Source organism: Zonotrichia albicollis, chromosome 10 (assembly GCF_047830755.1).
Source record: "Zonotrichia albicollis isolate bZonAlb1 chromosome 10, bZonAlb1.hap1, whole genome shotgun sequence".
NCBI lineage: Eukaryota > Metazoa > Chordata > Aves > Passeriformes > Passerellidae > Zonotrichia > Zonotrichia albicollis.
Window position 1 is genome coordinate 8,476,851 of NC_133828.1, and position 10,438 is coordinate 8,487,288.

A 10,438-nucleotide genomic window follows, 5' to 3' on the forward strand; every position below is an offset into this window, starting at 1 on the left:
CTCTTCTCTTCTCTTCTCTTCTCTTCTCTTCTCTTCTCTTTTCTTTTCTTTTCTTTTTTTTCTTCCTCTTCTCTTCTCTTCTCTTCTCTTCTCTTCTCTTCTCTTCTCTTCTCTTCTCTTCTCTTCTCTTCTCTTCTCTTCTCTTCTCTTCTCTTCTCTTCTCTTCTCTTCTCTTCTCTTCTCTTCTCTTCTCTTCTCTTCTCCCTTTTCTTCATTTTTTTTCTCTGCACTGACTCCTCCACTGGGATTATGTTATTTTTACTTGACATACCCTTTAAAAATATTCCCTAAGGACTCTCAGCTAAAAGTGTCTGGTAGTTTAGACAGCTTTTTCCTGTTGTGATATTTAACCTTCTTACTTGCCTAACCTGGTGGGAAAACTGTTATTTTCAGCTTATTGGACAAGCTTTTGGGTTGGTCTTCCTTTGCCCTTTTTCATTCTTTCTTTTTTTCCTTTCTTTTTTTTTTCTTTTTTTTCTTTTTTTTTTTTTTTTTCTATAGAGCCATGCTGCAGTCTTCATAAAAGAATACAGATAAATGCTTCCCAGTTCAGCCAAATTTCATTATAGGGCTTTTATTTAGCTTTTATTAACATTGTTTACAAAAAGTGGTCTGCCCTGGCAATTTCCCAGACATTTCAAAGCACATTCTGAGAAAAAAATGTTGAAATGCTTCTCCATTTTAAATGTGTCTAAATTTAAATTGTGCAATTGCAATTCTGTTTTTAAAAAGAGTGTAATTTTTGCACTGAAAGTGAATAATATAATTGAAAATGAGAAATTATGGAATAAGAATGGACATTATCTGTTACAGGAAGGACAGGCAAGCCATTTATCAGTTTGAATTGCTTTGCAATGCCAATCTACTAAACTTTCTGTCCCTCTTCAAAGCTCTCATCTTGACAAGTTCACACGTGTCAGTGGTTGCTGGACAGCAGCACTTTGAACTCCTGATTTCATGGTAAACTGAACTCCCTGCACCAGAAATTGTATTTTATTATTTCTTTTAAAATCCTGCATAGGCTGGGGAATGTACCTGAAGTGGTGTTTGTAGATTTAGTGATTTGCTTCACGTTTGACTAAACTTCCAGGAGTAACATAAATGTTTTTCAGCTTGCAGACCCTAAGACAAGTGCTAAAGGTGATGAGTGAATGTTGGTTATTTTCTAGAGGAGTGAATGTAATGTTTGGTTTGTGTGCAGGGATTCAAAAGTTTGGTTATCTATGAGAGTCTCGGCCCAGAATTTTAAAAAATATGCTCCTTTAGAAATATAAACAGCAAACTTCCACTGTATACCTATTTTTAGCCCTGTTATTTCACAGCACAGTCACCTTTTAAAGCACAGATGCAGCTCTTGTATTTTATCCCCTCTCTTTCCCCAAAACATGGCCCTTTCCATCAAGGGCAGAATTTGCAGAAAGTTGGGCAGGTTGAGTCAAAACTTGAAGATTTGCCCAAGAATCAGAGAGCCCTGAGCAAGGATTGACACTATTCACACTGAGTCAGACAAGCAGGAACAGAGGGTACAGGAGTGAAATTCGTAGGTGCTACAGGAGTATGACAAAGTATTTCTGTTCAGAACAACGTTCTGACTGTGTGTGAACTTGTGGATGGGTTTGTAAAGTCTGACTTTTCTTATAAAAATAAAGAAGAAATCTCCACTTCTGTGGAGTTGTTAGAACTTTTAAAAAACCACATTTAAAATCCATGGAAAAAACTCAATTTCATTGTGTTCTATTTCTTGAGATAATGCAATGTAATAGCCCTAAAAGTGCAGCTTTCATTTTGATATATCTTTCTTAAAAATGTGCCCATCACCCTAAGCAGCAATATTTGCATTAAATGATGCATAGTTAAGACTGTTATGTTCAACAGGATATCATGAAACATTGTACCAGAAGGTAAAATACAGTAAAATAATATTGGTTCTTTTAACAAATCAATTTAGGCAGAACTTGTAAAAACATAAACTGCCAACATCATATTTATCCAAAGTACTTCCATTAGCAAGAAAAACATAGAAATATTTGACATGGAACAATACAATTGCTGTGGGGAAAACTTATCCCATCAGATAAAAGCAAAATTATATCCGATTATTATTGCATCTCCTGTTGTCAGTCATTGCTATGTGGCATTGGAGATGGTTGGTGAATAAAGTGCAGACTCCAATCTAGAGAATGGGACTAAAAGGCTAATACTAAAAAAAGAAAAAAAGGATAAAATGAAAAATTTTCTTTGGGTAGCAATTTTTTTTTGAAATGGAAATATGCTTTTGACAGAAAGGTTTTCACCAACTGAGCAAGAAAAAGGATGTGAATGTCCATAGTCTGGCCATATCTGTTGAATTCTTTTGACTTTCAGAGTTGCATTTGAAGTTAGATAAAATAGAAAGAAGACAATTTTCACAATGTTATCTACTTTCTCTTTCATACTTAGACTCCAGTCCCTCTTCCATCCACAATGGGTGGATACCACATCTTTATTCCCATGAGAAGGAGTCTTGATTTTCTTGTGGTAGGAAACTCAGCTTTTATTTCTCAGCAGAGAAATGAAGAATTTCTTGGAATTACTGGGACCTATCTTGAAATTACTGGAACCTGCTGAAAGTAGGAGATCAGAAATAGCCCAGCCCAGGAAATGCAGACAGGCTTCTTGGAATTGCAGCAGTAAATGGACTACTCCAATTTCTATTGTCAAAGTTTGCTAGTCTTCACTTATGCTGAGCAGTGCCACTTTCTGTGAACAGTCATGCTGAATTTAAACAGGAACTTCTGCAGAATAATATGACAGGAAAAGTGGCAGGAAATTTAATAGAGAATTGTGACTACCATATATTAAAGCAGAATGCATTAGACCTGGAAATATCTGTGCAGGCCCCAAGATGTGCAAAGGCACCTCAGGAAATGCTTACAGTGGTGATTAAAAACTACAGCACATACAGCTCCAAACAGGGTAAGAAAAGCTGGTTTTGTGAGGTTTTTACAGTTTGAGTGAATAAAGACAAAACCAATGAGAACTGCTTCAGCTGTTGGAGAGTCTGACAGGTATCAGGGAGGCTGTGAGAGGGATGGCTCCTGGGAGTCCCCTCAGCCAGAGAAGGAATTACTGTTAGCTTTTACATCTGCTATATTTTACCTGTATTTCTGCCTGGAGAACAAAAGAGTCAGGCAGACTCATGTGGAAGAATCTTCAATGGAGAAAGGAAATGGAGTGATTTTCAAACCCCAGCTTAATTTGTGGAGGTGAAATCAAAACAAAGACAGAAAACTTACCCTGTACTCCAGACTTTTAAGCTAAGCAGATTTGACCTGCCACTGCTAGGGAGGAATAAATAAACCACCCATGAGATTAGCCTCTGAGACATTTTTGTGACCTTACCTGATCTTTTCCTGAAAAGCAGCAAATCCTCCACTCCTGAACAAGTTTCTTTTCCATAGTAGAACAGATGGAAATATCACCTCTAGCTGTACTGTTTAAGGAAGGGTTTTCTCTCCATTTCCAGTGATATGATAATGCTGCAACATTTTTTCTTTTAAAGCCTAACTGTTAAGGAAAAATATTTAATCATTTTTAGTAATTGACAAGTTCATTATTTGAATTTTCCATGGCAAAGGAAATTTTCCTAAGCTATTTTGCGCCTACATTTGTATGAGCAAAAGCCAACTGGGCAATAGGGAAGATTTTCCAAGCCTAAATGTCCTTCAAAACATCTTCAGAAAGTGAGAGAACGAAATAAAGGGAAAATAAATATGGGGAAAGTGGACTGATGAGAAATAGAAAATTTGCCATTAGCTCTGGACTTCATTTCCTTGTTAATAACATATCTCAAGATATTGAGCTGGCTCAGGTGCCATGGTTTTAAGGTAGCCCAGAAGATTTGATGTGCCATTCTTCTGTACAGCCAAAGCACCCTGTTCAACACCTCTCCAGCTCCTCTAAGTGTCTAGTCCAGCCAGAAATTGTGGGTTCACAACAGTGGAGTGAAGGAGCAGAGTCCTTCTGGCTATTGAGATTCAGAACAAGAAATAAAAGTATCCATTAGCTCACAGGGACTAAAAATATACATACATATGGATCTTTATAATGGCAGGTGTGAGAGCAAGAACAAAATATGTATGGAGTTTAATTTTTAAAAATTAATATCTTCTTGGAAAGGTATCTTGGAAAGCTGCTTTGGCCCTCTGAAGGACTGTGCTGTGCTTAATGCTAAATAACACTGGAATGACCTGCAGCAGGTAAAATCAATTTTCTGGCTTTCTTTTGCCACTGTCCTCCCCTCCTCCTGCAAAGTCAAATGCCATTTTCTTGTAGAGGAAGGAGAAGAAGGAATTCAGTTTTTGCTGGTTTTGAGCCTCACTGCAACCCAGCACAGAGCACTGATCCCCAGTACTGGAGAAGAGCAGGAAACTGCATTCAAGGAGCTGATTTTAGGACCTTTCCCTGCTTCCAGTGACCATGAAATTTTGTATTTCCCATCTCTTAGTCCTTTTAAATGCTCTCCTCCTCATCACTCCATGGGTCTGTGCAGCCCCCAGGAACTGGCTGTCACCAAGGTGTGGAACCACTCTGCTAAATGCACAGGGAGATTGGTGAAAGCAGCATGCAGGGGCCTGACAAATGAACACAACAGCCAGCATGACATGCAGAAACAGAACTTTTCCTTTGTGAATTTTTGAAATTATCTTTTTAACAGGCCTGGCTGGCAGGAGTGGTGGGCATGAGCAATCAGATGAGGATTTGGGTTCGAAGAAGACAGAGTATCTTTAACATTCATCAGTCTCCTGACTGCACTGAGGATTTTTCCTTATGCATAGAAAAGGCAACGTCATTTATCCTTGGCTGAGAACCACTGATACATTTTAACAATGGAATTAGTTATTCACTGCATTACAATGACTAGCTGGCTGTAATTTGACATTAATATGCTTCTACCTGAACAGTGCAAAATGTGAATTAAATTGCCACAGGGAAAAATGATGAACCTATTCTTTGATTTAATCTACAAGCAGACAGTTATGGTCTCTTTCCTCATAATAATGTTCACCCCTCTCTGCCCAAAAAATTTTACTTTAACTTGTCTAAGTTTTCTTTTGAATGCATGAAAAGGGGCAGCATGCAATGTGACCTTCCTTTTACCACTTTTTAATAGATCAAATATAAATATTTTATTAATACATATAATTATCTATCATATATAATTATATATTACTTTATATAATTATTTAGTTATAATTAATTATATTATTAATTAATAATCATTATTAATTTATAATTATTTATATAATTCTATAAATTAAATAGATTATGTAATGATTGTATAATATATAAATTATATGTAAATGATATAATTTATATATGTTAGATATAATTATATATATTTTATATATTATAGATATAATTATATATAATTGTATAAAATTATATATATTATATATTTTATACATACATATATATGTGTGTGTATATGTATATATGTATATATGTATATATGTATATATGTATAAAAATAAAATTATATACGTAAATAATTCTTGATATGGAATTATTAAGGTTGGAAAAACCTCCAAGATCATCGAGTCCAACAATTAACACTACCAAAACTATGCCTATAAGCATCAGAGCCTCTGTTTCTTGAACACTTCCAGAGATGGTGATTCCACCACTTCTCTTCAGCAATCTATTAAATTTATAATTATGATAAAGCATAATTTCGTAATTTGGAATAAAAAAGTGTAAACAATATTTACAACTGTTTTTTAATCAAGTCTTTCCCCTGTCCTCTCTCCCACAATGGGAGGGTTAAGACAATGCTAAGGATTCAGCTGAGGCTCACAAAAAAAATGCAAAATCCAACAATAGGGGGATCATGCTGAAAAGTGATTTTTAAACATTTTCCCTCTTCCAGAGCATATCTCTGGCATATGTCTAATGCTGCACCTCTATAGAGAAGTGCTTCCAAGAATTCACATCCTTCTGCCACAGGCTGACACAGCACAGATAAACTTTGCTCCGTCTCCCAGCTGATCTCTGTCCCCGTGGAAGGCAACAGTCAAAGGCATTTCAAAGGGAAAATATTCTTATATCTGTGGCTCCACCAGCTGTCTGCCTCTTCTCTGTAACCAAGGAAAGAGAATATTTCATGGCAAACTGTAAAATGCAAATGTCCAAAATACATAAATATGTTCTTTGAATAAGGCAACATATATTGATGATGTTTTATGCATAATGTTTTTCCTCTCTCTCAAACTGTTATTTGTTAGACATTTGTAAAGATCTGAGGCATTAGACTCCTTTTATGTGATATTTTTATGTGCATTGCTAAGTGGTCTGGCTGGAAAACAAGATTATGTGATCTGTGTTGCATTTTTGGTACTATACTTACAGACATAAATTCAGCTTATTTGTGATAGCAGCAGAGGTTTTCAGTAACACATCTGGAGAAGTAAAATATCCAACCTTTCCTTATCAGCTGGCATCAAACCTTTCCCCTCCCATATCTGAGAGGGCTCCTGTGCTCATTGATAACAGATTGGGTTACAGGTGGTCTTCACAAACATTACTACTCTCTCTATAAATTATTTCTTCTTCTTCTCCAAATTCTGCTTAGCAGAACATATTTTGTGTTCACCCCCTTCTCCTAGTTTTCTGTTCTGTAGTGAGGAAAACATTTTCCTGGTGATGGACAAAATCACATATGAATAAATCCCCCTATACATTTTCTTTATTATTATTTCTGGCTTTTTATCTGCCTCTTTTGGAATGCAGCGCAGAGTGGGCATGGTAAATAAGTCCCTTTTATCAGTGAACATTTTCCCATATTAAATCTCTCATTCATTCTGGAATCTACAGGCAGCTTAAAATATGCCTGATGTCTGTGCTGTCAGAGCCTGGAGACACATTGCAAGGCTGGGAGGAGATTGACTCTCTGATAGCAATCTGTCTGTGATAATGGCATGGAAGGAGTGTCAGTCATGCTCCCCACATCTGCTGCAGCCAGGCAGGAAGACAGCCTCATCATTTTTATGAGTATATTGGGCAGAACCCCAGCTGATAAGCAAAACTGATGATGCTGCTTTCTTTCTCTCAATATATATTCATAATACATTATTCTAAATGTCCTGTTCTCTAAAACCATTGCAGACAATTCTGTGTTTGTTAATATTTTCTCAGACAAGCATGGAGAGGCCTCAATTACCATTCAGCTAAACCAAACCACACCACACTACACTCTGCAGTGTTTCACCTCCACTGTGGCCCTCTCTATGCCTTGGTGTATTTCCTTACCTAGAATTTAAGTGCCCTTGCAAAAACAACTCCTTCTCTGACTTTCTCTCCGGATGAGTGTTATTGGCCACTCAACAAAATACAGGAGAAAAAGGCATGAGCTTTCTCCTTTGTCACTTGCTCCAAATCACTTGTAAACCTTCCTGTAGCAGATTGCGTGAACTACACAATTATTTTTCTCTGCATCTATTAATTGAATTTTAAATATCTACCACAAATGCCTAACCACAGTAAATCAACAGGGTTCCACTGATTTGAACAGAGGTTTGATCACAAATTGCATGTGAAGGGTGATTACCTTGGTGGTGGTCCCTCACCAAATCCTTAGCAATTACCTTGAACGTGAATTTTTCAACTTCATTTTCATTGCTAATGGAATATGGCAAGCCTTACCTTCTTTGAGGTCCTCCTGTGGATCTGGATTTAGAATCTATTTATCTGGATCCCAGTGCACAGATTGACTAAAACCCATTTAATAGGTACCAAAACAATTCTGAGCCACAACATTCTAGCAATTTCACATTCACAATACTGATTTTTATGACGTATCTTTTATCAAGACTCTCAGTAGGAGATCTCTAACCATTTCTTAATTGCATTCAGGTTTAAATTTGGCTTTGTCATGAACTACAGACTTCACAAATTCACTAGGATCCTTTAAAGACCATAAGTGTCAGCTCTGTGAATCCATTCTTTTAACTGGAGCATCTCTTGAGCATGTACAAAGAAATCTTTGAGGTGTTGATATCTTTACATAAGCCCTTTTTTGTCTAATATTTCTGATTTCCTGACTGGCTTTCCTTCAGCTTTATGAAATACCTCTAATTTTTAGTGCAGGGCTTCTTACTGATGTCACTATTTCAGAAAAATAGTTTTGATGCCAAACAGAGCACAAAAATATTTTTATACAAACCAGCTAAGAGGCAGCATTTGGGGATATTCTCACAATACCTTGTTTGAGAGCTCTTTGGTAGAATATAGAAAATTTTGTCACATACAGAGAAGAACCTTTCCTTTCCCTTCAACAGACACTAGACAGGAGTCTTGCATTGTTCTCAGCTGTTTGGAAAAATAAATATATAAATCTGAGAAATTCCTCAGGGACCTCATGGAGCTACTTCTTTTCAGTCAATGATAGTGTAAGAAATATTTGCTGAAAAGTACTGTCTAGCACATGAATGAATGAATTATTTTTATTAATTTACTAGATTTTTTATAATTAAAAATAGTCCAAGAAAATATAGGATTAGACATAATCACTGTTACATAGGAATAAATGGTAATCTGCCCCAAAATTTGTCAGTTGTAACTAAATACAAGATTTGAAATTCCTTTGTATCATTTTCCAAGGCTTTTCAGGATATAAATCTAGACTCAAGTATCATGAAATATTTCAAATACAATGTGAAAAATAGGCTGTGTTTGTTTAAGACAGACTGAAATAGAAATGGAGATTGAATAAACCGTGGCTCACAAATGATGAAAAGATGATTGCACATATCTACTGCTTCTGTACAGTTGATGTTGAGTTGAAAAAGGCAGTGAGGCACACATGGTTTAATCAGAACTTCCTATCCTGCTTGGAAGAGTTAGCCAGCACAATCAACTCAGACACCAAAATGAGATAAATAATGCAAGCAGGTACTCTAATACATTTTAAACAGCCGCCTGGGGAAAATGTGTTTATTTCTTCAGATAATTTCAAACAAAGATCTGAGCTGCAAAATCTCCTCTTTTTCCTTTGCTTTATGATCATCAGTTTCCTCATGAACTACTGTCTAAAAGTTATTCCTTCTTGAAAGACTTACTGATGGATTCACTGATAAAATCCTACAAACTCTCACAAACTTTTAATATTATGGAATGGCTTTTCCAGAAATGTCCAAGCTCCTTGACCTGCCTTGCCACTAGCCCAGCATGGGCACTGCTGGAAGAAAAAACCTTTAATCCATTGACAGAAACGCTCTGTTGCACATGGAAGGAGAAACTCTGGAATCTCAAATTAGAGATGGAAAAAAACCATCCCCACTGTAATTTTTTGGGTTTCATCCTAGGAGATGTCAAGTGACCATGGCAGCTCTGCTTTCCCTGACTCTGACCCTAATAATAGAAAAGGCCATCTCTGAGGCTGAGCCCATTAAAAATCAACCAAGATAAGGCAGGAAGGAGGTTTATTTAGAACACATAAAAACTGTAACTTGTCAAGACTGTTAATGGGCTTTTGTCAGCAAGGAATAAAATGGACATGATACAGGTTTTAGCAAATATCTATCTCTCTTTACCATATTAGCAGGACCTTTGAAACCTGTAAAAGATTTTATTTCGGGGAGGAACCCACATTCTTCTGTAAATGGCCCATCATTTACTACAGGATTCTTTTTGGGGTTTTTCCCCTAGATTTCTTCTGTGATTTTACAGTTAGCTTTGTTACTTATGAGGGGTATTGATGATTTTGGGAAATGCAGGGATCAGTGACACATTCTCTCAAACCAAGTTGTTATTTCCATGTCCAGAGTAACACGGCGTAGCTGCAAAACAGAAGGAAAGGAAGGAGTGCCTGCTGAGCTCCCACCTTTTGCCCAGAGCTCAGACAAGCCAGAAGACCTGAGGCAGCTTTTGGGGCTGGGTTGTCCCAAAACTCCTGCCCTTGGTTCTCCTCAAAAATCAGGGTTGAATATCTTCTCCATTCTAAATTGCTCAGTTCAAGGGCTACTCCACAATCCCAGGCTAAACATTTGGAGGTCAGTTCAGATACAGCAAATCATCACTAATTTCTGCACTAACAGTAAGAACAATCATTAAAACATTGTTGATTTGCTGCATATCTGCTGAAAGCACCTGTAAGATTGAACCTTTTGAGTCCATTCATTACCATAACTACCAAATACTTATAAAATTGATAAATAATATTAATATCTTCAGATACTCTTCAAAGTTTTGACTGGAGTTTGACCTTGCAGAATTTTCTTCAGAAGTCGATACACAATTAAGATTGTATAAAGCTGATAGAGGTAACAGTTGTAAATATACCCAGAGAGCATTTTACAATTCCCTGATGAAATCAATCTGCTTAAGCCAATTTACATTGTCCTTGGCTGGTAGTTTATTTGAAAAAGGCTTCATTATTCTTCTACCAAAAAAACCCCCAAAC

At 36.6% G+C, this 10,438-nt stretch overlaps 1 long non-coding RNA gene across 1 annotated transcript; it reads right to left on the reverse strand.

Moving 5' to 3' along the window:
- Positions 1 to 548: 548 nt before the first annotated feature.
- On the reverse strand, positions 549 to 8,691 carry LOC141730426 (uncharacterized). The gene is made up of 2 exons (XR_012581912.1): positions 5,941 to 8,691; positions 549 to 3,546 (listed from the first exon to the last, which is right to left on the reverse strand). It is a non-coding gene; the product is annotated as an uncharacterized LOC141730426 (long non-coding RNA).
- Between the last annotated feature and the right edge of the window lie 1,747 nt (positions 8,692 to 10,438).